At 43.6% G+C, this 26089-nt stretch overlaps 2 long non-coding RNA genes across 2 annotated transcripts in view; one reads left to right on the forward strand and one right to left on the reverse strand.

Moving 5' to 3' along the window:
- Window positions 1-26089, reverse strand: part of LOC146867176 (uncharacterized) — a 288609-nt gene that overhangs the window by 48851 nt on the left and 213669 nt on the right. The gene's annotated exons all lie outside the window — the stretch shown is intronic.
- The window catches only part of LOC146867177 (uncharacterized), an 82106-nt gene that overhangs the window by 445 nt on the left and 55572 nt on the right, over window positions 1-26089 (forward strand). Inside the window, exon 2 of the long non-coding RNA XR_014961095.1 lies at window positions 10610-10715. This is a non-coding gene — a long non-coding RNA (uncharacterized LOC146867177). The remainder of the gene's footprint in view (window positions 1-10609; window positions 10716-26089) is intronic.

The following is a 26089-nucleotide window of genomic DNA, read 5'->3' on the forward strand; positions in this document are numbered from 1 at the left end:
ACGAATTAAAACAAAGCTTCAAAACTAACTTGAACAGTGCAGTGGGGGCACAACCCTTCAGAAGTCTAATTTCGCTTTACTATGTATTTGTTCTATTTATGTAGGGTAGTGCTTGTACGCTTATCAACAGTGCTTAGTTTGTAAAAGAGTAAGTGCCAGAACCAAAACGCTTGTTCGGATTGAGGGTCTGGGAGTATCCAACGGTGGGGTGCCTAAAACCAATGCTGTGTGCTTTGATTCCACCTCATCCCTCTTTAATCCATCAACATACACCAGGAAACAACCATTACAACGCAGTCATTACAACGCAGCTCCCTTTACATCGCATGGTAATACAACGCATGTCACTACAACACATGCCATTACAACGAATACCATTACAATGCATTATAAGGTAAGTAATGGAGATTTTTTAGTTTTGGGGTGGGTGTGGGTTTTGGGGTACATGGGGATAGTATTTTTACCTCTACACTATCCAACACTTACCCTACTGTTGGACTCACTGGAGTGGGAATGGTAATTTATACCCCTACACTATCAAACACTTATCCTACTCTTGCCCTAAAATTATTATGCGTTGTAATGGAATGCGTTGTACTGGTATGCGTTGTAATGGAATGCATTGTAAACTTAGTTTCTAAAAATGAAATTGTAATGGAATGCATTGTAAATGTAGTTTCTAAAAATGTGTTGTGATGGCATGCTTTGTAAAATCATGCGTTGTAATGGATGCTGCGATGTAAAAACTGCGTTGTAAAGGCATGCGTTTTAATTGTTTGTGTTGTAACGTCATATATTTGCATACACCCCTTGCCTCTTTATCTAACTCTCTCAGGCACTTCCTCCTTTCTGTCTTGGGTATTCTCTCTCTTGCTCTGGGTCAGTCTGAGGAGGAAAAATAAGTATCAGTCTTCAAAACTTAGATATTTTTAGGCATGAGCAACGTGGGTTATTGACCAGGACTCCAAACTTCCCAAAGGACCCCCTGATGATGTAATGATTATCTTACCTTTGTCGAGAACATCTCTGACACACACACAAACACACACACACATATATGTATATGTGTATTTATATGAATATATTTATACACTATTTCTCTTCCTCTCTCTCTTCTCTCTCTTTCTCTCTCTCTTATTTCTCCCTCTCTCTTATATATATATATATATATATATATAGATAGATAAAACACTGCCAGAAACATGTACTGGTGGCCCCATCAGCAATCACCGGCACAAATTAAGCATTGGAATCAATCCAGCATAGCTAAGTATGGTTCGGTAGCTGGGAATCCAGGCGGTGGAGAGATCTGGGAAACAGAGATAGTCAAAGGGGTCTCTGCGGGTCATAGATTAACAAGCTCGGGAAGAAGGTAAAACTAACAGCCACCTCGCAAGATGGTCAGTCCGGAAAGAATACTATATATAGGAATGCACATTGGCTTTTTCTCACTTTACCCATTAAACAGTGAGTAGAAAGGAATTATCTGATGTTTCTGTTTTATGTGCAAAGACCTCGGATTAAGGAGCAGACTTCCATCTATTTAATATTTTCATGAGCACATATGTTGTGCAGCAGATTAAACTTTTCGCCCTTTGTACTTATCCTATCTTTCCACAACGTTCCAGTTCCCAAGAGTCACAATTCTAGAACATGACATCATCCCTCCCCTAAAAAAAATACAAAGCTAATCAAATAAACAGGTTACTAGATAAGTAAATAAATTAACATAACTACAGTAGGATGTAAACAGCGCTCAATAATTACAGTTAAGACTACTGAACAATGCTTTTGAAATTGATTGTGATTGACCTACTGATTTTAATTGATCTTTGAAGTTAAGGTCATATATGCTAGTCCTTATCAATTAATATGTTAAATTTCCAGCAGTGGCGTAACGAAACTTGAGGGGGCCCCCCTGCAAAGCACATGGAGGGGGCCCCCCTCCCCCGGCGGCGCGGCCCATCATCTACCACTTTGCCCTACCACCCAGAAATCGGTCATTTTTTATTTGAAACCTCCAACATTTAAATGAAATGCCTCCATATTGTCTTTCTCTAAGTTCTAATGAGAAAGTGGGAAACACTCTTTGCATACAAGCTACGCCATTTGTAACAATACTGTCAAAAGCAGATTATTTAACTGAGGCAGTAATCAGAACAATGCCAAGGAGCGATCCTATTATCTCAGGAAATGACTATGGCTGAAGAACAAAGAACAACTATGAAGGGTCTCAAATAGAATTGACAATACCTTGAAACTTTGAAAGACCAACCTAAACATGAAATTCCATAAAAACTCAAGTGACAATATACATGAGAAGTACACAAGCAATAACTCAGTATACTGCGAAAGTCAAGAGAAGTAGACTGGTGAATTATCTGCATGCCACACACTAGCGACTGTCAAGGGGTGTGAATGATAATAACGTGTACTGAGGAAGCAATTTCAATCATAATGACTTTATTAGTAAGCACTGCAAAACACGCAGGCAAACAAGGCTGAGGAAGAAAACTGATTGGATGCTTCAGAACATTGATGCAGATGTTTGTCTGCTTTGATTTATCATTTCTGTAGTGTAAACAATGCTAAATACAAGATTTAAGGTAGACGTATTACAGACAAGTGCAAGCAACACCATAAATAACACTGCATGTAGAATAAAAACAAACCCTTTCAGCAAGTACCTAATGACAATCTATATACAAACTGTAGTTGGTAAAGCAAAAGAAAAAGTGCAAATACTTTCAAAGTGCACAATAAAGCAATCACCAGTCCAGCAATATACAAAAATCAAGCATGTTTTGTAAAACAATCCAACTTTCTTCTTGCATCAAGGTGAAAATATGTTCAAAGTGCATGGTAAAAACAAGTCTGCAATATGCAAAAATGAAGCCAGGTTAGTTAAACAATTCCCTGTTTGGTGTGTGCATAAAGGCACACATATTTTGAAGTGACTGATAACTACAGCACTGGAGGAATGGATGCAAGAAGGTGATTACTCAAGGGAGAGATACAAGAGAGGAGAGGAGAGGAGTTTGCCTAACGGCTAGGGTGGTCGACCTCAAAAATCGGTTTGTGTCTCGGCAATGACGCTGAACATCCTGTGATTCTGGGCAAATCGCTTAATGTCCCCGTGCCTAACAAAAATGAATGTGTCCTCATGTAACGCAACTGGTGCTATGTAAAGCGCTCTGATCCCCAATACCTTTGGGACAAGTTTGTGCTATATAAAAGTCCGTAAAAAAAACAGAACAAAAACCAAGAAGGAAATAGCAGAAGGGATGGGATTGAGGAGGTAATCACTCAACAGTTGGATGAGGATGGTGAGAGCGAAGAATGCAGGAGTTGAAGGCAGATGCAAGAAGGCATGAACTGAATGGACGGCTGCAAGGAGGCAGGAGCTAAAGGATAGAGCCAAGAAGACAGGGGATGGAGCAGTCTTGAATGCATTGTATTGTTATATTTATAGAGGGCTTACTACCCCCATGGGGAGCACTGAAGCGCTTGCCTACATGAGTAGCAAGCTACTATATGCGTAGGGTGTGTGGTTGGAAGGGCGCTGTATTTGTTTTGAATTTGATGCTATGTTAGAAGTGTTCCCAGTCCATGTTGTGCATGGGGACCACTGACTGGGGTGCCTGCAGCTTATTGTGCAATAGGATGCAGGGCTTAGCAATGGCTTAAGAGGTGAGAGATATGCACACTATTTTGTTTTTCATCTCTGCAGGTCCCTTTATGGTATATATTTTGTTCATAATCCCACCTTGGTGATTACTCCACGGAGTCGTCCATTCTGAAAATACTATGCCTAGTGTTTAAAGTTAATGGTCCTGAGTAGCCATAGATTAAAGAGTACACAGTGAGTGATGCAACAGTGTGAGAGTAGGGTAATAGGAGTGACTGCAGGGTGAGTGAGGTGACCATATGCAAGTGCAGATTTGGACGAAAGAATGCATTGTTAGTAATGGGCTTATTTGAGTGAGATTACAGATTGAGCAGTGAGGGGGACAGGTGAGTGAAGTGTGACACGAGTGCAGGGTGAGTAGTGTGCTTGTGTGACTGCAGGGTGAGGTACAGGGTGAACAGCGCAAGTGCATTGCGGGTGCAGAGTAATGACTGAGTGCAGGGTGAGCGGGTGAATGGTGTGAGTGCATGGTGGCCAGTGTGAGTGCATTGTGATTACTGTGAGTGCAGGTGAGCGTAAAAATGAAGGGCGAAAATGAAGAGTGAGTTGTCTGAATGCAGGGTTCATTCCCGGACACTTGAAGTAACTCAGCATGTTATTGACGGCAGCGTAAGGTTTGAGGTACAAGTTAAACTATTGTTATTCTGGCACTGATAGGGATCGAGGGTGAAGGAAATAATTTGCTGATCCTGCAACAAACTTCCAGTCTACTCCTATGGTTAGGGTTGCCTGTTCATTATTTTGATGCCCCACACAGGACAAAAATAAGCAGTCACCCAAAGCTGTATTTTCAGCACTTATCTGGACATACTTCGAACAGCAAATATAAAATAGAAAACACTTTTAATTGTGTTCTGGGGCTGCTTGAATGATCCATGACTGCTAATTAAAGGGAACAAATACAGAAAAGTCCATTTCAAATGAATACATACATTTTTATCGATAACCCTATTTACTGTCAAGACGAGGTCTTTGAGTGTCTTTAAACAACACATCATCATGGCTGGCATTTTTCTTTGGGAACCCTACTTTATATTCCTTTTCATGAAAAGAATTTCCACACTTCTACAGCACTAAATGCAAGTTTCAAATGTAAGGAATAGGCAGAGTGGGGGCCCTCTTTTTTTGGTCACAGCATGCCTAGGCTTTCGGGTGTCATCATGCCTCAGGCCCATGGTTTGTGCTGCCTGCATTCTCTAGTCATGCCTTGCCTATGCTGTCCTATTCCCACCTACCTACACTTGTTGGGGGCTATCCTGGTTGTACAGATACTGCATCTTTCATGTTCGTCCACACCATTACCCTATATATGTCCCAGAAATCAACATGTCTATTCTCTCTCTCTCTCTCTTCCCCCTCTCTCTATCACCCCTCCTCTCTCTCTCCCCATCTCTCTCTCTCTCGCCACCCCCCCCCCCCTCTCTCTGCTTTCATGGTATCACCTTGCCTGTGCTACCCCATCTTATTCTGGATTCCTCGCTGGCCTGAATGTCTGCATGCAGAGGCCCCCTGTTCTCACCACATTAAATGCCCCAATTCATCAAGGGCTGGCCTGTCAGACTTATGCAGAATGTGTATAGGAAGGGAAAGTGGCCAAACTCTTGCTGAAATCTCGGGAGCCTGAAGGAACAGACACAAATGCCAGAGTCCATCAAGCACGCCCTAGCAGCAGCAAACTGGGCTCGGAATTTTACAAGCTGCCCTGAGTGACTGTAAATACACGTCTACCTCCATTTCTGAGCGCTCTGTGACGTGAACTGAGGCGGCTGTTCAGGCTGGAACAAGAGGATTTAATGCCAGGCAGGACAACAGTTGAAACAACAGCAAAAAATCACTCTCAAAAAGTGTTTTTTTCCATGTAATGTCCCTTTGATGGGAAGAGGAGGTTTCTAAGGTGGGAGTATGAGGCAAGTGACACAACTCAGGCTCCCTCTGTGCGAGCCTTCAGGCAGAAACCCTCTTCATCTCCACCTGACCCCTGATTCTGCAGCACGCTCCCTTACAGGCTTGATTATCCACTTTTCTACCACCCCTCTCCATTGCACCTTATCTCACAGCTGACCTTGGGCCCCAGCCCAATATCAGCCACCATCCAGTTCCACTTTCATTATTCCCAGTAGAAAACAATAATAAAATCATCTTCAAACTTAAAAAATTGAATACAGCAGTGAATGTAATTAGCACGCACTTTAAAGTATGCTCCAAAGTTGTCCTAATCACCTGACTGTTAATTAAATAAAGGAAAACAGAAAGGCCATGACAGGGCCGGCTTTAGTGCTCTTTTTTGGCTCACCACCAATGACCTCTTTATCTGTAGATAACTTAACTACCACCTTCCAACATTGCCCTTCATCTCTCTGTAGCCCCTCCCCCTCATGGCCTCCTCCTCGGCTTCCCTCACTGCCATTCTCCACCAGTGCCCCTCATCTCTCTGTAGTCCCCCCACGCCCCCCCAAGATTCCCTCACTGCCACCTTCCACCAGCACCCCTCATCTCTCCATAGCTCCCCCCACCCACCCCATGACCTCCTTCTCGGATTCCCTCACTGCAACCCTCCTCTAGTACCCTCATCTCTCTGTAGTTTCCCCATGCCCCATGACATCCTCCTCTGCTTCCCTCACTGTCACCCTCCACCAGTGCCCCTCATCTCTCCGTTGCCCCTCTCTCATATCCATTTCATTTGTTGTATAGCGCTACTCATATCAGTGTAGGGTGTCACAGTGCTTTACATAACAGCACACATTATACAGAGACAATAAATCAGTCTACGGGGAATGTTTTATAAGCCAATGAGGATTACAGGGTGTAGGAATCGCATGTCATCCATACTGGTGGGCAATATATTTTACGAGGGTTTGGTCTGGAGAAGCACAAACACAAACTAAAGAGTACTCCAGTGGTTGGCTTTACTGATAAAAATGTATAACTGCCCAAACAAACTCCTTTTAGTAACATTAAAATGATGAAAGACTGGAGAAGTTCTAACTATATCACAACACAAAAAAGCGAAGTTTGTATGCAGCTCTTTGATGACAGTTCATTGGTCACTGTCCTATGCTAGGATTGTAACTTCTGAACTGCAAGTAACACGAGGATCTCTGTGACAAAGGCAGTAACCCACTGAGCTATTCTCATAAAATTCAGTTTATCAGCATTTAAAAACTACCAACAGACACATGGTTGCTCTGCAGCAGGATCGTAAATCTCAAGTTATCTGAATTTGTTTTATTGTTGTTGTGCATCGTTGGCAGATTCACTGCGAGGGGCAAGGCTCATGTTTGGGTGGGCGGCGGGGCCAGGCTCATTTTGGGTGAGCCTGGCCCACCCGGCCCACCCTCTAGAACCGGGCCTGCTGTACGCACGGCCGGCTTTAGCACTGGTGGCACCCTGTGCAAAATGTTTGTTGGCGCCCCCCCAATGACCGCCGCTGCTAAAGATTCCCTCACAACCACCCTTTAACAGTGCTCCTCAAGTCTCCAACACCAGTCTCTCAGATTCATTTAGTTTTATAGCGCCACTCATACCAGTGTGAATTATCAGAGCACTTTACATTTTACGCACATTTAACAGAGACAATCACACATATCAATCAGTGTATAGGAAATGTTAAATAAGACAGAGGATTACAAGATGTGGGAGTCAAATGTCATCCATGCTGGTAGGTAGTATAGCTTAGGAGTCCTTGGTCTGGAAAAGCACAAATTCAGAATTTAAAAACATAGCACTAATTGTTAGGGTTTCTCTTTAATAATAATAATAATTCATTTCTACCCAACTGAACCCATTTTGCAAGATTAGGTTAAGGAAAGACAGGGCAAAAAAACATGTAGGTCTAATATACACACCTTGCAGTTTGCTGCACCTCTTTAAAGACAGTTAATAGCTCATTGTTCCATTTTAGGATTTTAACTTGTAAACTGCAAGTATCAAGAAGATCTCTCTGACAAAAGCAGTAACCCATTGACCTATTGACATTATATGCACTTCGTGATCTGCATTGCAGACGTTCTTAGCAGCAGGAATATTAACCTGCTGAGCTACCTTAGGAGGAGTCGAACTTCCACTAGACAAAACTCCTCTCTCTTCTCCAGGAAGAGCATTAATCAGCGTAGTTATCCTGAAATTTGTAATGAGGTCTGAAAAATTCTGGAGGCACGGAACGGCGAAGCCATAATATATTTGCAAACAGGGCGCCCCCACCCCAAGTCAACGCCCGGTGCGGTGGCACCGATCGCACTGCCCTAGAGCCGGCCCTGGCTGTACGACCTTCAATTAAGCATGATTGACAGATTGAGCATAGAAGGAAAGCGCATCCTAGCGCAAATGTATAAGAAAGTGAAACAGAATAAATCTGCAGTGGAGTGGCAGGGCCCCATGGCCCCATGCCCCCTGCCACTCCACTGCAGATTTATTCTGTTTCACTTTCTGTTGTTAATGTAGGGGACTTGACATCATCTAAAGAATGCTCGATATTTAAAACCGACAAATTATTAAATCAATGATATGGAGCCAATAGCTCCATATCAGTCGAGTACTAAAGTTCGAAAATCTAAAGCGATTTTGACGTTGTATAAGCCATGTTTCTTACAACAGTGTTGCCACCGTACATAATAGCGCACAAACAATCTGTACAGTGTAAGGGTTATATTCTTAGCTTGATAATTTTCCTTTGAATACAGCAGATATCAGGCCATTACGACCCATCTAATTTGACAATGTCAAGCTGTCCTCATTGCTTTTAAGGATGCAAGTGTGGTATTGAAACATACATGATGGGCTCCCACCAGCACACGGTCTCTCTGCCTGCAGCGCAGGCCCCTCTACCTGCAGCGCACAACCCCTCAGTCTGCAGCTCATGGCCCCTCTGCCTGCAGCGCAGGCCCCTCTGTGTATTGCTTTTAAAGATCACCGCGGCGGCGGCCCTGTAACGCGTGACCCTGCTGTCCAGGTCCCGTAGAGGTTCCTGCCTTCTCGCTGTATTCCTGTAAGGAATCACGTGTAATGTGTGCCCCTTATGAGCACCGTTCTAGGGAGGGTTCTGTTTTCTCGTTCTTTCCACCTCTCTCTATATCTGAAGGGCCCGCAGCCCATGGAGTGTGTGGCCCTTCAAAGCGCCGTGTATACAGGGCCGCGCTCTCTCTCTTTTTATCCCTCCCTCTTTATTTCTCACCTCCTTAGGCCTGGCTGGCCTGCAGTGCAACTTCGGAGGAGGCGAGCGGGCCGGGCAGCAGAAGACACAGGGCGACTTCACTTGGCGTCGGCGAGAGAGTCCAGTGACTAGCCACCAGGCAGGGGGGGCTAGTAGTACTACTGTACTACTACTCGTCTATTCTTTCTATAAATTAATTCCTCTAGGCTCTGACCTGGCACCTCGGCGGCCGCACCCAAAGTCACGCGCACGCACTTCAAAATTACAATGCGCATGACAATGGCACAAGCCCCGCACCCACCCGGAAAATCGCGGTACCGCGCACGGCGCGCAGACGTATGAACAACAACTTCTGCGCACCGCCAGTGAGTCTGCCAGCCCAGAGTGAGGGGTCGGGGCCCCTGGAGCGTGGGGGCAGGGCCACGAGGAGGCTGACCGTGCGTGCTGCCATGCGCTCAGTTTTGCCCGTCTCCGAGAGTGAGGGGGCCCCTGAATGGAGCGTGGTGGGGGCCCTGAGGAGGCAGACAGTGCTCAGAACTGCGCGCTCGCCGCATGCACGAAGTCCAAGCACCATATTTATAACCATTTATTTCCGATTCCCGAAGACGGTGACCCAGTGACAGTGAGGGGGCCCCTGGAGCGTGGGGGCCCCCCCGCACCGCGGGGGCTGCGGGGGCCTGTGTTAGGCCCCTGCTTTCCAGTTATAAGAAAAGTGCTGTCTACGTCTGCCCTAGGGGTGTGGCCAATTCCTGATGATATCTTCTCAGCATGGGGGACACCATGCACCCTCAAACAGATAATGGACCTCCTTTTAATGATACAGAGTTTAAGAAGTTCATGCACTGTTTGGGAATTAGTCAATGGAATGATAGAACGAATAAAGGTTATGGTTAAATAAACCAGTCCTTCAATCAAAACTCACACAAATATCCCAACCTTATCAGCAGATGTAGGCGTGCATCTATGTATTTAATATCCTCTTGCGCAGATTTGGTATTGCACTTCAAACCTTACCTCTCCTTTATATTTCAGCCCTCGGGAAGTCTTTAGCTCTGTTGTTAAGTGCCACAATTCTATCAAAAAAAGCAATGCCACTTCCTCTCCCTACCTGTCGCCAGCCAATTAAACATGAATCCCGGGTTTCTGTTTTTCGAATTATTCGCGAAAGCTATACTAAACCAACATTAATCATAGAATATCTAGCCAACCAATGGACGCATGGTCATTTTGACTATTCCCTGTAGAGATTTAAGTGACTTGGGGTCCTCTAGTTCTAAAAAAAAAATCTGGGACATTTAACTGTTTATTCTGATTCCACACAGCTATCCCACAAAGGAAATGTTTTGCTAGTTTTTTCAAGTCACGGCCCAGATTCTGAGTTGAAAATCTTTCTTACGCCCCATCTGTGCTAGGAACCTTCGTTTGGGATCCTAGATTGCCCCTTTCCCTTAAACGTTGTCATGTGTTGGTTAGAAAATGAAAAACCTTATGATAAGTTTAAGGTTTCGCAGTCCCTACTGGTAGGCCATCTTGTAACTCTGGTTCATTTATTAATGCTGGTCCCTCAATTTATTAACGTGCTTGCAAACAGAAAGTCAGGGAACATTCTGTGCCCATTGGAAAGCAAGGGCTGGCCCATATTTAGTACTAAAGCTAATGAAATGTAGGGGATCATTGGCCCTTGTAATGAAAGTTTCTTTAATAGTTATCACTTTGGTCATTTCTTTAATACTATGATATAATATTAAAGTTTTGTTCGCTTCTTTTTACAGAAGTACTTCCTAGCCCTTGTTGCCTTCGCTATCTCAGTCGCTCTCTGCAATGCAGACTGTTACCGGGCACTACCCGAAGTGGACCCTGACACCTTGACAGTAAAACGTAAGTATCGAAATTATCTGTACAACTAGCATTTAAAATGTGACAGGATCAGAAAAATACTAGTAGTACTGTGTACACACAATCTAAACACGTAGGGGCATATTTACGAAAAAAGTGGCGTACGGCAGCGCAGCAAGTCATCTTGCTGCTGCGTCACTGGGAAAAGGCAGGAATGAGCCGTATTTATCCAATACGGCCTATTCCTGTCCTTTGCCCTTGTGCTGGTGGCGTTTAAGCAGGCTAGCCTGAACGCAAGCACCTTGCACCAGGGTGCAAGGGTGCCTCTGTTGCATGCAGGATTATTTTTGTTGTGAAGAGAGGGGCACCTCAAGTGGTGTTTTGCTCTTTCTGGGTGTGCTGCAGAATGTGGCACACATAGAAAGAGGTAGAAACGAGGAGAGGTAAATATATTTCTCTTCGTTACACCTCCCCTGCGGAGCCGTAAGATGTTGACACGTTCCCATATTTACAAGTTCTTGTAAATCTGGGAATGCGTCAAAAACCATGGGAGTTGCGTGAGAACACCCACCGCAATGCCCATGGAGCGTCTTCCTTACGCAGAGTAATGCAATGTAGCGAGTTACACTGCGTTGCCTTCCTCCAGATTTATGAAGCTTTTCAAAGCCACACAATGTGGTTTGGTTGGCTTCAGAAAGCTGACTTAGAGGCTTGTCAGGCATGTGCCACTGTGCGTGGTAAATACGTGATGCAAGCCTCATAAATATGCCCCGTAATGCAAATAGCAGATTCCTTAATAATGGTTAAACTATGAGTTTATTAGTATTTATATAAAATATAACAGAAACGATTTACCCTTATTATAATTATCTGCTGTTGATTATTTTGACTAATAGTAACATGTACAATATACCATTGTTAAACAAGTAGACGCTAATAACACTATAAAAATATGTAAACATTAGCTGAGCAGCACGTTTATATCAAATTACGTTAGATCATTTATTAACCTGACACCGTAAACCTAAGCTACTGTTAAAGCAAAGTAATTTAGGATTTGACAACAATTTTTTGCAAAAACAGGTGTGAGGGGTCACACAGTTTAAAAAATGTAAACCCTAATCCAAAGTAGACACACCGGCTTCTACCTCGGTTTGTCTGAAAGCTGGCGCAAGCACCCAGAAAGAGAAACAAACAAAGAACAAGCATTTACAATGCAATGGTCTCGGCATTGTTAAAGTTAGAGCTATTGGCATTGCTCATTACATTATTTTTGTTTATGTTTTTGTTTTTAAAACATTTAAAGAAACAGCATTGTTATTTACAATGTCAATAGCTTAATCTCTCTCAAATGGTGCGTTACAGTAAATGCAGCCTGCTACACTCTTTTAACAGTTACATTGAGCCTCCACCGCAAAGATCACACCCTGAGCAGGTCACCTCTTCAGCTTTAAGAATACAGATTGGCCTATGTGTTCCGCTGCCAATAACTGTACTAAGCGCAGGGCTTTAAGTGGGCCAGGTCCTGCCGGTGGTCAGCACAAGTAGTTTTAAAAAGTAGATGCTGAGGCGAGGCTATCGGGCTCTCCATGTTTGCCCTCACCATCAGGGTGAAACAAAATCATAACTCTGCAGCAGGAACATCCTTCACTGTCTGTGATGTAACATCAAAGAGACTTGTTATAGTTCTTCCACAGCCTCATCCTTTCAGAACTGAAGCATTTTCAACATTATATACAACGAAGCCATAGTTGTTCCTTATTTATCTTATGCAACTAACAACCATTGACAAAGCCAATAGTCATGGCTTGTTGTAGGTGTAAATTACATGTTGTATTATATATCTAGATACAATTAAAAAAGAGACAAAATACTAGTCGGGAAGCACACTATGCTAAGCACAGATTTGTTTCACTTAAATGTTTTAAGCCACGCCCTTAATTAAATCGACCAGGCCTCTCTGAAAGACCCCTGTACATGTGCATGCCTCCTGATTTTATGAAAACTGAATACCACCGCTACGCCGAAAAGCATGAGGAAATTAAGAGTGCATTATTATTAATGACAGACTCTAGCTGTAAATCCAGCACAAGAAGTGTGCATTGTACTGTAGTGTATTTTCAAAAGACATCACACGTCTTCATTCCAGGTCTATGCAAGTTTCGTCTTGACAACCTGAAATTACCGGTGATTAAAAAAAGCAAAGAAGGTATCAGAAATATGCCGGAAATAAACTGTCTAATTAATAGAAAGTGCACTGGTTGCCATGGAAACACAGCCCAAACACATATTAGCCGCCGTTCAATCCCAGAAGCCAATGCAATTACACAGTCTTTTGTCCAGAGGCCAGGAAGTAGCGAAACTGCAGGTTGTTCGCGCCTGTCAGAGGTCTCACACTTGAGGTCTGTGAGTTTAAATACCTGTCATAGTTTTTGTAACAGAGCAGCTGTGATGTCATGAATGCACGGTTACCGATGACAGCACTGCTCTGATGTCATAGTTGTTGTAACAGTGCTGCTGTGATGTCATGAATGTACGGCTACCAATGACAGCTCTACTCTGATGTCATAGTTAGGATAGGATAGGATAGGATAGGATCATCACTTATAAAGCGCGAACGAATGCCGAGGCGTCTTGGCGCTAGTCCATAGAGAGAGATCGCTCCAACTAACCCCTAGTCGTATCAAACAGCCGTGTTTTTATCAGTTTTCTGAAAGCTTGGTGATTCTCCGTAAGTTTAACAAAGCCAGGGAGCTCATTCCACAGGCAAGCCGCCTGAAAGGAAAAAGCTCTACCACCCCATCTGGCTTTTCTGACACGATTCAGTTTCAGCAAGCTTTGCGTAGATGACCTCAGTGTCCGCCCCGGGAGATATGGGCTGAAGAGCTTCTGAACTTCCAGAGCTTCCCCCCCAAAGACCGCCTTATGGACTAGGCATAACGCCTTGAACTCTATACGCTGCTGAACTGGGAGCCAGTGCAGCGCTTCAATTCCCTTGGCAACAGACTGGTCCCTGGGTACATCCAACAGGAGTCTAGCTGCCGCATTCTGCAGGATCTGCAGTCTTTTGAGCAAGGTCTTATTCAATCCTAGCAGTACTGCGTTACAATAGTCCATTTTGGACAGTACTAAAGCTACCACCACATTCCTGCGAAGATCTGGATTAATAAAAGGGAAAATCTTCCGCAATATCCTCATTAAGTAAAAACAGGAGGAGGCAAGGTTGTTGACATGTGCAGAGAAATTAAGTTGGTTGTCGAATACCACTCCCAGATTTCTGACCTTGAGCACAGGACAGGGACATTCACCTGCCTCCGCCGGCCACCAGGAGCTATTCCATACCGGATTTCCCGGACCGAATTCCATTATTTCCGTTTTCTCTGTATTGATCTTAAGGAAGTTTTCTCGCATCCATCTCATGATTACGGACATAACGCTATGAAACTTGTTAGCCGTGTCATTTGATTCTTCACCAGCCGAGACTATAAGCTGTGAATCATCAGCGTAGGAGATTACAGTAAAGCCCTGAGCCTTAATAAGCTTGGCCAAGGGGGCTACATAAATGTTGAAGAGCGTGGGGGACAAAGAGGAGCCTTGTGGCACACCACATGGTAGATGGAACGGGTCTGACTGTAGGCCGTCCCATGACAGGCTGTTATCTCTGCCATCCAAAAAGGAGGCTAGCAGTGCCAATGCCCTTCCCTGGACCCCAAACTCCTGAAGCCTTCGAAGCAACACCTTGTGATTAACGGTATCGAAGGCCGCCGAGAGGTCCAACATCACCAATACTGCTCGACCTCCGCGGTCTACTATAGCCCGTACATTTTCTGCTGCGATCAACAATGCTGACTCCGTGGAGTGCTGGGCACGGAAACCGTGCTGAGATGAGTCAAGCAGATCGTGGGCTACCAAGTGTGCCGTAAGGGCACGATTTAGTTCTTTCTCCAGGATCTTCGCCCCTATGGGCAGGGCAGAGATTGGACGATAGTTTTTCAAGACGAGAGGGTCTAATGTCGCTTTTTTTAATAAAGGTTTAATTATTGCCCTCTTCCAGCAAGACGGATAACGCCCAGATTGCATTGCTATGTTAATTACCTGGGACAGTTCCTCCGCTATCAAGTCAGCAGCCAAATGGACCACTGATGGGGGACAAGGATCCAGAGGTGATCCTGAGTTTGTTGAGAGGATCAGCCTCTGAGTTTCCTCCACCGTAATTGAGGCAAACTCACTGAGTCCTGTGTCGTTCCTCGTGCCCAAATCCGGCCCTGCCTTTCCCTTTCCTAGGCTGTAACACAAGCTGCTGAACTCATTATATATGACCTGGACCTTCTCTTGGAAATATACTGCCAACTTTTGGCACATTTCTTGGTCCGGTCGATAGTTGCTGTCCTGGGGAGGTTTAGCCAGCACTGTTATAGTTCTAAACAGCTCCTTGGCCGAGTTGCCGGCATCCCTGATTTTGGCAGAAAAATAAGCACTCTTGGCTGCCACTATCGCGTGCTTGTAGGCTGCAAGGGTGCTATTATAATGTGCTTTGCCCTCCACACTATAATCCTTTCTCCACGACCGCTCCGCCCTTCTACATGTGGCCTTCAAGGTCTTGAGCTCAGCGTTGTACCAAGATGCACTTGGTTTAGTTCTCCTAGTACCCAGTAACTTCTGAGGGGCTACCCTTTCCACCGCCGACTCCAGCCACTCCCTGAAGTACAGTGCCGCCTCGGAACTATCATTAGTATGGACAGGACGAGACCCGGCCAGTATAGGGAGTAGTTTTTCAGCAGTCACCTGAGACCATAGTCTGATCATACGATTCTCTACTCTGTGACCTGAGGAAATAGCTGATATCCCGGTCATGATAGTGAAATTTACTACCTTATGATCAGACCAGGGAAGCGCCATGATATTGACCACTTTCAAGGCCATATTATTAATAAATATGCCATCTAGGGTATGTCCACCACTGTGCGTGGGACTAGTAACTATTTGGTTAAAATCCAGCGCCGCTAAACTTTCAATTAACGTGGCAACCTCGGATTGATTCGGGAGTTCTAAATGATAATTGAAATCGCCCAAAATCATAAACGGATGATAATCCACTCGAGACTCTAAGCAATGCATAAGCAGACCTGAGAAGGTGGACTTAGGACCTGGTGGACGATAAACTAAAATCCCGCGGAAGTTATACATATTGGCCACGTAAATATTGAAAAACATCGCTTCCGCGGCAAGGTCCAGGTGTGTTTCCACCCGATTTTTCAGCTGTGATAGATGAACAACAGCTATTCCCCCCCCTTTCTTCTCACCTCTATCTTGGGAAGAGACCACATACCCACTCGGTAAGGCAGTGTTCCAGTCAGGACCGGACGCCTCATCCGACCATGTTTCAGTTAAAAAAACTAAGTCATACGCACCACTTTCTATCAGATCATGAATTTGGTAAGTATGCTTATGCAGCGACCGGACATTCACCAGAGCACAGCTAAGCGACTGGAGTGGGTAGCCTTTCATCAAGGGGGGGAGCATTGCTTTACTCTCAGTCCTGAACTCTCCGGCTTTCTGGCTGGTCTGTGGGGACCTCCCGTCGTCCTTCCTGATGTTGTTCCAAACCTGGCCCTCACACTTGGGGCAGGATTTTAACCATGAATCCCTCTGATTAGGATCCCAATTGTGGGGTCTACATACAGAGTTATCCATATCAAACAGCTCCTCTCTGCTATACAAATGCAAATCGCGAGGGGCAGGGGTCCTGGCGCTGGGCGTGGATCGGGCGCGGACGGGCGCAGACGGGCTTGCCTTTGGCGCGCCGCCGGCGCGCCGCCGGCGCGCCCGCTGCGCGCGCCCGCTGCGCGACCGTCCCAGCGCCGTTTTTATCGTGCCAAGAATCACGCCCCTAACTGACACGTCAATCCCAGGTGCAATGCGGGCCCGCCTACAGCCGGGTCCGCTTGGGTCGAGTGTCGGTAATTAGCGGGGAGAAGCATACAAGAAGAGCATTCCCGGTAAGAGTACTCGCGTGCAAATAGGCAATGTGCAAAAATGCTAAGCTGATTCCCACAATGTTAGAACATATGTAGACGTTTTAAAAAACACACATCAACAGTAGCTGTGATGTCATGGTTGCAATGCTACTGTAACCACTTCTCTGAAATCTACATTGTGACAATAGTGTAGCTGTGTATAATTGCTGAAATTGTTTCTGATAACATGACTGTTATGTATCCATAAAAAGTATTGGGTGAAATGGTTGAATGGATTTCAGCCACTGGTAATTACTGGGGCCGCACCCCAATCCATCGTTATTTTACACAGTTTGGACCCAGTCGTATGCAGATAAGCCTCGACCCTGCTCCAATGGGAACCGCCCAGCTCCAACTGGGCCAGTCCTGGGTTGTTTGTGTTCCGGTTTAGGGAGGACCTGCCCTGGCGGAACAGGTCCATGGTGTGTCACTGGTGTATTGTTACTAGTGAGAGAAGAGACGGGCGTCAGGGTTCTCCCAAGCCCTACAGCGCTTTGAGGCGATACTAATGGGAATGCAGCGCTATCTAAAAATGGTAAGGTAACATGGCATGTTTTACATATCAGGACACCTTTGATGTCAATGCCGTACCGTTTGGACTTTTTATAAAGTGAGTATTACACAATGCTGTACAATTCGGGAAAAGCATATGTTAGTTTTAAGAATGAGGGTGCGGGAGAAGGCAGCACTATGAGGCCTGAAGCGCTCATGGACTGCGGAGAGGGTGAGTGGGCTATATATAGAATTATAGACACACTTGAGTGTTTTTCTTGTTATTTTGTGAAAGTCCGTCTGCGTCCCCTAACCTTTCTTTCCTGGAAAGGTGCCCTTTCAACATCTGCTCCTCCCAGCAGCTTTCACGCCTGACATTTACACAAGTGTGTACACTGAGCACTTACTGTATGAAGACAGGCCGGGCTGAAAGAGATTGCTTCAGTCGCTGAGTTTCCGCCCTAAATATAGACTTGTGCCGGCTCTGAGAATAACCAGACGGCGCATGCGCGAACTCACCGCAATCTGAGACGCCGCTTTAATGAGTTAATGGCTCTCCGGGCAGCAGGACCTTAGTCAAAAAGAAAGACCTCCCTTGGATCTATATGTATCAACAATCACTCAAACACACAGGTCTCACATTAGCAGGATGAGAATGGGCATCAAAAAAGCAACCAAATTACTTGTTAACAAATTTATTCAAATTGATCACATATGTCACAAAAAATGTAAGATGTTGCACAAATATATTAAAAAGACAGACAATTTTCCAAATTTTAAAACATAAAAAGTAAAACTCAATTAAAACTTCTTTTTTATGATTCATAAGCAAATAATGTAACGAATCAACATCAATATTCATACAAAACAGTACATTTATAAATTGGGAAAAAGAAAAGAGAAAAGGACAAGTAATCCTAATGAAGATAGGAAATCGCCAAATCAAAGATTCATCGGTTGTGACCACAATGAAACTCGATCACAATATACATGTCACAGAACCATTGTCATCGCAGATTTTATACGATTTCCTTTTATTAGAGCATCGACGCGTTTCGGTAGGCCACAGTATATAGCCAACACCCTCCTCAGGAGTAATTGCAGATCCCAATTTCTATATATTTAAAATCTGAAAAAAATGTACAACAAAATAGTGTAAATGACTCCCCAAGTGATTTATCTAAAACAGTATTTGATACACTTCGATGACCCAGACTCATCCCATACTTTAGCAAATATGAAACAAACACACACTCATACAGTAGTCTGTAAATACTAATGCTGTTCATCAGTTAGTAAGATTTAAAAAAACTCTCACAGTTCCACAGGGATAAGTTTATTTAGCTACTTATTCATGATCTTGTAAGCTAAGACAATCTAGGAGGCTGTCCTCTCTTAGTTAGCGGTTCAAGACATTCAATGTTTACTAAACAATGGTTTTTCTAGTTCTTAAACTCACAATTATGCAGAACCATTGAATCACGATTCCTCTTGTATGAACCTGGTCCGCTACTCAGCACATGAACATCACCAAAGGTCTATTTGGGTAAGAAAGGCCTGTTTTAAATAAAGGCATGGTATCTTAAAACAGCACTAAACTACTGGTAGTCGGGTTAATAGTTAATTCATATTGTTTATAGGCGTTCATAAATTTTACCTCATATATGTCTTAGGCTTGCTTAAATCGTAGCACCTCAAATATATTATTCAGTTGAGGTCCTCATGGGTATTAGTGTTATAAGGATACGGTACCTAATGCAAATCACAAAAATATATTTTACATAACAACCCAAAGAATACTGAACACCCCTATTGGTTATTCCAGTTAAACTCTTAGCACACAATAGATCCCATATTTGCCAATTATATGTGCTTGGTGCAGATGAATTTTATATATTCCAGCTGTGTCTATCTTGATTCAGAGATAATCACCAGTCCATGTCCAAGAAGATCTCTGAAACAAAGTAAAGACCTATACTAACCACATTTGACCAAGGTAATTATATCTTCTATGCTCGGCTAATATCTATACTTTTGTCGCGGTCAGCAAGACACATAGCATGTCTCTTATAGATACCGCTATTATATAGGTATCACTAGTGAGTCAAATATACCATAAAGACATCACATACTGCATAATAGACGGGCTATTCATAAGTATATGCAAATACAACTATCACGTTCAAAAACTCGCTGCTAAGGGGATATGCTCAGAGATAGGCTGACTACAAGTATCTAATATTCCTACTGACGGACAGCCGCGGTTCTGGTGTTGGTCTCAAAAATCATTTTCTACGCAGAGGACAGACACGGACTCTCTAAGCTATTCAGCCCCTATTTATAAATATCAAAAGGATCACCAGTTACCTTTAAAAAATTATTTTGTATACACCAAAGGTAGTGGAGATAAAAGCGTCCCAAATCTGGGATCTGATCGCTCCCTACAACGAAGAGACGACAAGCACAGCATACGTTAAATGACATATCTAACTCTCAGCGCAAACGCGGTCTCCTCAACGTTCTGTCTGCACACATACCTTGATAGGGTCCGGTAATGTCCGCGAAATGGATTCCTCTGATTCAGTTGAACAAGGTTCCCGAAAACAGACTCGCTTAAATATCCCCCGGCATGATACAAACAACCCGGAGCTATAGAAGTCGTTCCGGGGCAGAAAATCGACACTGGATAGAACTCAATAGAAATAACATGCAAACCAGCCGCCATCTTAACGGTGTCACAGTAGCGTTAAGACGCGCGATTTACATCTTATTAGATGTACTATTGGATCGTTAATACCTCCATTCCTTTTCTTTTATGTCCGAGACTATGTCTGTTAGGTTATGATTTCGATGACAAGTCATTAATCGGACCAACTATCTCATTGAAAAAAGTTCATCGCACAAGATGGCTCGTGCGATGAACTTTTTTCAATGTGATAGTTGGTCCGATTAATGACTTGTCATCGAAATCATAACCTAACAGACGTAGTCTCGGACATAAAAGAAAAGAAATGGAGGTATTAACGATCCTAAGATGTAAATCGTGCGTCTTAACGCTACTGTGACACCGTTAAGATGGCGGCTGGTTTGCATGTTATTTCTATTGGGCTCTATCCAGTGTCGATTTTCTGCCCAGGAAGGACTTCTATAGCTCCGGGTTGTTTGTTTCATGCGGGGTGATATTTAAGCGCGTCTGTTTTCGGGAACCTCGTTCAACTGAATCAGAGGAATCCGTTTCACGGACATTACCGGACCCTATCAAGGTATGTGTGCAGACAGAACGTTGAGGAGACCGCGTTTGCGCTGAGAGTTAGATATGTCATTTAACGTATGCTGTGCTTGTCGTCTCTTCGTTGTAGGGAGTGATCAGATCCCAGATTTGGGACGCTTTTATCTCCACTACCTTTGGTGTATACAAAATAATTTTTTAAAGGTAACTGGTGATCCTTTTGATATTTATAAATAGGGGCTGAATAGCTTAGAGAGTCCGTGTCTGTCCTCTGCGTAGAAAATGATTTCTGAGACCAACACCAGAACCGCGGCTGTCCGTCAGTAGGAATATTAGATACTTGTAGTCAGCCTATCTCTGAGCATATCCCATTAGCAGCGAGTTTTTGAACGTGATAGTTGTATTTGCATATACTTATGAATAGCCCGTCTATTATGCAGTATGTGATGTCTTTATGTTATATTTGACTCACTAGTGATACCTATATAATAGTGGTATCTATAAGAGACATGCTATGTGTCTTGCTGACCGCGACAAAAGTATAGATATTAGCCGAGCATAGAAGATATAATTTCCTTGGTCAAATGTGGTTAGTATAGGTCTTTACTTTGTTTCAGAGATCTTCTTGGACATGGACTGGTGATTATCTCTGATTCATGATAGACACATCTGGAATATATAAAATTCATCTGCACCAAGCACATATAATTGGTAAATATGGGATCTATTGTGTGCTAAGAGTTTAACTGGAATAACCAATAGGGGTGTTCAGTATTCTTTGGGTTGTTATGTAAAATATATTTTTGTGATTTGCATTAGGTACCGTATCCTTATAACACTAATACCCATGAGGACCTCAACTGAATAATATATTTGAGGTGCTACGATTTAAGCAAGCCTAAGACATATTTGAGGTAAAATTTATGAACGCCTATAAACAATATGAATTAACTATTAACCCGACTACCAGTAGAGTGTAGTGCTGTTTTAAGATACCATGCCTTTATTTAAAACAGGCCTTTCTTACCCAAATAGACCTTTGGTGATGTTCATGTGCTGAGTATCGGACCAGGTTCATACAAGAGGAATCGTGATTCAATGGTTCTGCATAATTGTGAGTTTAATAACTAGAAAAACCATCGTTTAGTAAACATTAAATGTCTTGAACCGCTAACTAAGAGCGGACAGCCTCCTAGATTGCCTTAGCTTACAACATCATGAATAAGTAGCTAAATAAACTTATCCCTGCGGAACTGTGAGAGTTTTTTAAAATCTTACTAACTGATGAACAGCATTAGTATTTACAGACTACTGTATGAGTGTGTGTTTGTTTCATATTTGCTAAAGTATGGGATGAGTCTGGGTCATCGAAGTGTATCAAATACTGTTTTAGATAAATCACTTGGGGAGTCATTTACACTATTTTGTTGTACATTTTTTTCAGATTTTAAATATATAGAAATTGGGATCTGCAATATATCCTGAGGAAGGTGTTGGCTATATACTGTGGCCTACCGAAACGCGTCGATGCTCTAATAAAAGGAAATCGTATAAAATCTGCGATGACAATGGTTCTGTGACATGTATATTGTGATCGAGTTTCATTGTGGTCACAACCGATGAATCTTTGATTTGGCGATTTCCTATCTTGATTAGGATTACTTGTCCTTTTCTCTTTTCTTTTTCCCAATTTATAAATGTACTGTTTTGTATTAATATTGATGTTGATTCGTTACATTATTTGCTTATGAATCATAAAAAGAAGTTTTAATTGAGTTTTACTTTTTATGTTTTAAAATTTGGAAAATTGTCTGTCTTTTTAATATATTTGTGCAACATCTTACATTTTTTGTGACATATGTGATTAATTTGAATACATTTGTTAACAAGTAATTTGATTGCTTTTTTGATGCCCATTCTCATCCTGCTAATGTGAGACCTGTGTCTTTGAGTGATTGTTGATACATATAGATTCAAGGGAGGTCTTTCTTTTTGACTAAGGTCCTGTTTGGTACCCCTCTCCCTTGGTACAGGGGTCCCTCTCTCTTTGTTATAATCTCCGGGCAGCAGGCCTGAGTGTGAGGGCGCCTTGTGCGCAGTACAAGCCGCCTCAGTGCGGGGGACAGTGCCAGGCCTGTGTGGCATACGTGTCAACAGCTCTCCTGTGTCCAGGCCTCGGTTTACGGTAAATGTCTTCCCCACAAGCGCTAATTATGGCTGATTGCCCCGCCCCATTCTGTAAGGATTCGGACCCGTTTTAGTACATCCAGCCGCACCTTCACTGCAGAGGAACATCCATACATTTTCAGGTGGGGGCACCGCCACCTCAAGCGGGTCCCCCATAAGGTGGCAGTGCCCCCCCTTCTGTGGCACCGCCCAGAGGCATGTCCAATTAGAGGGCTCGAACACACATGGGACGGAGAACAGCGTCAAAATCATATATTTGGCATACAGGCAGGGTCGGGTTGGATGCTGCTCGCAGCTTCTCCCGCACGAGTGAGCTCATAAATCCCGGCTCCGATGCTTGCCCTGCTCTCGGTGTCCGAGTAGGTCCGGACCACTACAATGACCGTGTCGCTTCCGGGCCATCTGCAGCACTGTACGATGCCAGAAGCTTCTGGCTAGCACCCGCTCTGTGCAGACACCACTGCCTTTCTCCGAGGTGAAGCAGAAATGCCTCGGAGAAAGGCAGCGGCGGTTTCGGATTCGGGGGCGTGTTTTTCTTTTTCTCTCCTCTTGCCATTGGCTGGAGGAGAGAAAAACACGCCCAGCGAAAAGTAACAAAAAAACACGCCCCCGAATCCGAAAAGGACGGGGCTTGTTTTGCGAGACAAGCCTCTTCTCCAATGGTTGGCCAGCATTTAAGAGTCCAGCCAATGGAGAAGAGGAGAGAAGAGGGGCGGGTTCAAGCACCTCTCCTCCAAGTCATTAAATCTCGCGAGCGAGACTGCGCAAGCGCAGCCTTCGCTAGCCGAGACCTAAAAAGTCTGGTAAAACCATTCTGCAAAACACTGTGACAATGCGGAACGGGGATTTCCATGGGGCAGTTTTATTTGCTGATATTTCCCAGTTATGCGAAGTGAGATCCATAATTTTATGAACATTGACAACATAGTTAAAAGTGCTCCATAATCAGTACAGTGTCGCAGCCAAAAAGAGTACAACTGTAGTCAGCTGCACCCGAATATTATTTGGTAGAAAAGTAGAAAAGTAACTTCTTACCTACTGCTTTTATTTAAGCAGTGGTGCCCCCCATTAGGGCGGCGGAGCGTCACACCCCTGTTGATAGTGCAACAAAAGTGAAAAATAAAGTTGTAATAAAATGAATTACCATTTTATTTTCCACTGCACCCAGCCCAAGCAGTGTTTGTGGGCGGGGCATAGCTGCTGACTGGCAGAAGGAGAGCGGCGCTCACTCTACCAGTGTACATATACTACGTCTGTCTGTTTGGCGGGCTGTCTCGTGACGGCCAGTCTGACATGCACAGTGTAAACCTCTCCACCTAGCTGTATTAGACAGCTGGGTGGAAGCAGGCACAGGCCTCCTGTGCCTGCTGGCGTCGTGGTGCTACTCTCATGCTGCTCATCTGCAGCATGAGAGTAGCATCAGGATTTGAAGACGGTTGGCTAAAGCTCCAGAGGGATTCGAGCTGACTGCAATCAAGACGAGGTAGCATGGGTAAGTACATTTTACGTTTTATTTTTTGGCTCACTGACAAGCATTGTGATAAACTCGCATTGCCTTCAGCCTTAATTCCAGAGCTCTCAGTCACGGACCGTTATAAAATCTGTTAATGAGCCATGATTGAGAGCTTTGGAATGTGAGCCTAAAGGCATTGGGATTTATTACAGTACCTGCCCCAGGGTTTGGCACTAGGTAAGACAACGCTGCCACAGTATTTAAGTCACAATGTGGCTTAGACAGTCTAATTATTGCTTAAACTACATGCACATTAATAAACCTAACCACCCTATATGAGTACTCATTGATAGTATCAGCTGCGAGTATACCCCCAAATCTGAGTTTCTTGGTGCTTCAATAAAGAAGTATCCAGTTCCAACAGTTCCAGAGATAATATTGATGACAGTTGTCTCAAGGATCACCTATTGCTCTTGAGTTTTATGGGCCCTGGCGAACTGATTTAATAAAGACGTTAATTGAAATTACCGGGGCCCAATTCTTTCCTCATGGAGCATAGTCACAAATCTGAAATATCACAAGTCACATTAATCCTGTCCCACTCACTCACTAGTCACACAGAGAGCTGTAGCTTGTTCATGAGAATAAGAAATGTGGCTAGAGCGCTGTGTGATCTGTGCAAGTCAGAAAGTAAAGTTAGTCAATCTTACTATTATTATGTCAGTCAAACATACTTTATTCAGTTAATTAAAACCATAAAAGTTTGCAAATAAATAGAACTAAATAGCACAGAATCTCATAAAATACATTCAATAAAAAATAAAAATACACTGATCAATTTACATTATAAAATTCCTTCAGCACATAAAACCTCTCTTCTTACATCTAAGAGCTCCTGTCAAGAAACTTGCAACTTTAAAACAAATTACGGGGTTCAAAAGCATCTGAAGGTAATCAGGGCCGGTCTTACTTGAAAGCAACCTTTTCTTTTTAACAAGGGAAGGATATATCGTTGTCAGAGTGAGCAATAGTGATCCCAAACATTACAAAATACATTTTACCTTGGGGCGACAAATTATCACAGGTGCATGAGCCCAGATCTTCCATTTTATGCCTCGCCTGTGGCTCCTTCAATAATCTATGCAAAAGGTTCAATTTGAAACTTATTAAAAGAAAACGATGTTGGGGTATTTTGACCACCATCAAGTAGGGCTCTACAGCACAACAGAAATTTAAAATAATATACACCCTTACTGAGGGTTTGGAGAGCTCTCTTGCTTCTCTGTCCGCAATTACTCCTGAGATAAAATGTTTCTTGATCCAGGACAGATCTTTCCTGGTTATCCTTTCTGGAAGTCCAAATCAGTCCAAACATCCCGATATCTCTATTGAGCACTTAATATAATTGAGTCAGGGAATGGTGTTACCACTCTTCAAGAGAAGATAATCTTTAATGATTGGCTGATTCAAACCCAACTCAGCACTTGACCAAATTCGAATCCACCTTAACAAGGGGAAAGGGCCAACATATTTGAGGTGTATCCCATCCCCAGCTCTTCATGGGCTATAAAGGAGGCTACAGATTGTAGGATCGATAGTAACCTTCTTAAAAATGTATTTTCCACTCTCTGTACGTCTGCAACATCCTTATAACCCTATAAGTCACGGACATAAATGTTGATAGAAATGCATTTAGCTTGGTACACTTTAAGCATTGACTTTACAGGCTTAGCCCCCAAACTTTTTGCAAAATCAAACACTGATGCAGCTGCTCTAGTCATTGAGTTTCTTTTGGCACTTCTTTACAGGGCCCATGAGCCCCTCTTGTCAAAAATGACCCCCAGATACGGGAAGGCAGGCACCCTAGTTAGTTCCATTTCCTCTTCAAATTTTTTTTCTGGCATTTAGTTTTGGGTCCAAGGACCATTGTGTGTAATTTTGAATAGTTAGAGCTCACGTCTAGGGAGGTCATGAAGTATATGAAGAATTAACTTATTTGGTGCGTCGGACACACAGGAGCCATCCGACGCAACGGTGC

This window comes from Triturus cristatus, chromosome 1_2, assembly GCF_964204655.1.
Source record: "Triturus cristatus chromosome 1_2, aTriCri1.1, whole genome shotgun sequence".
NCBI lineage: Eukaryota > Metazoa > Chordata > Amphibia > Caudata > Salamandridae > Triturus > Triturus cristatus.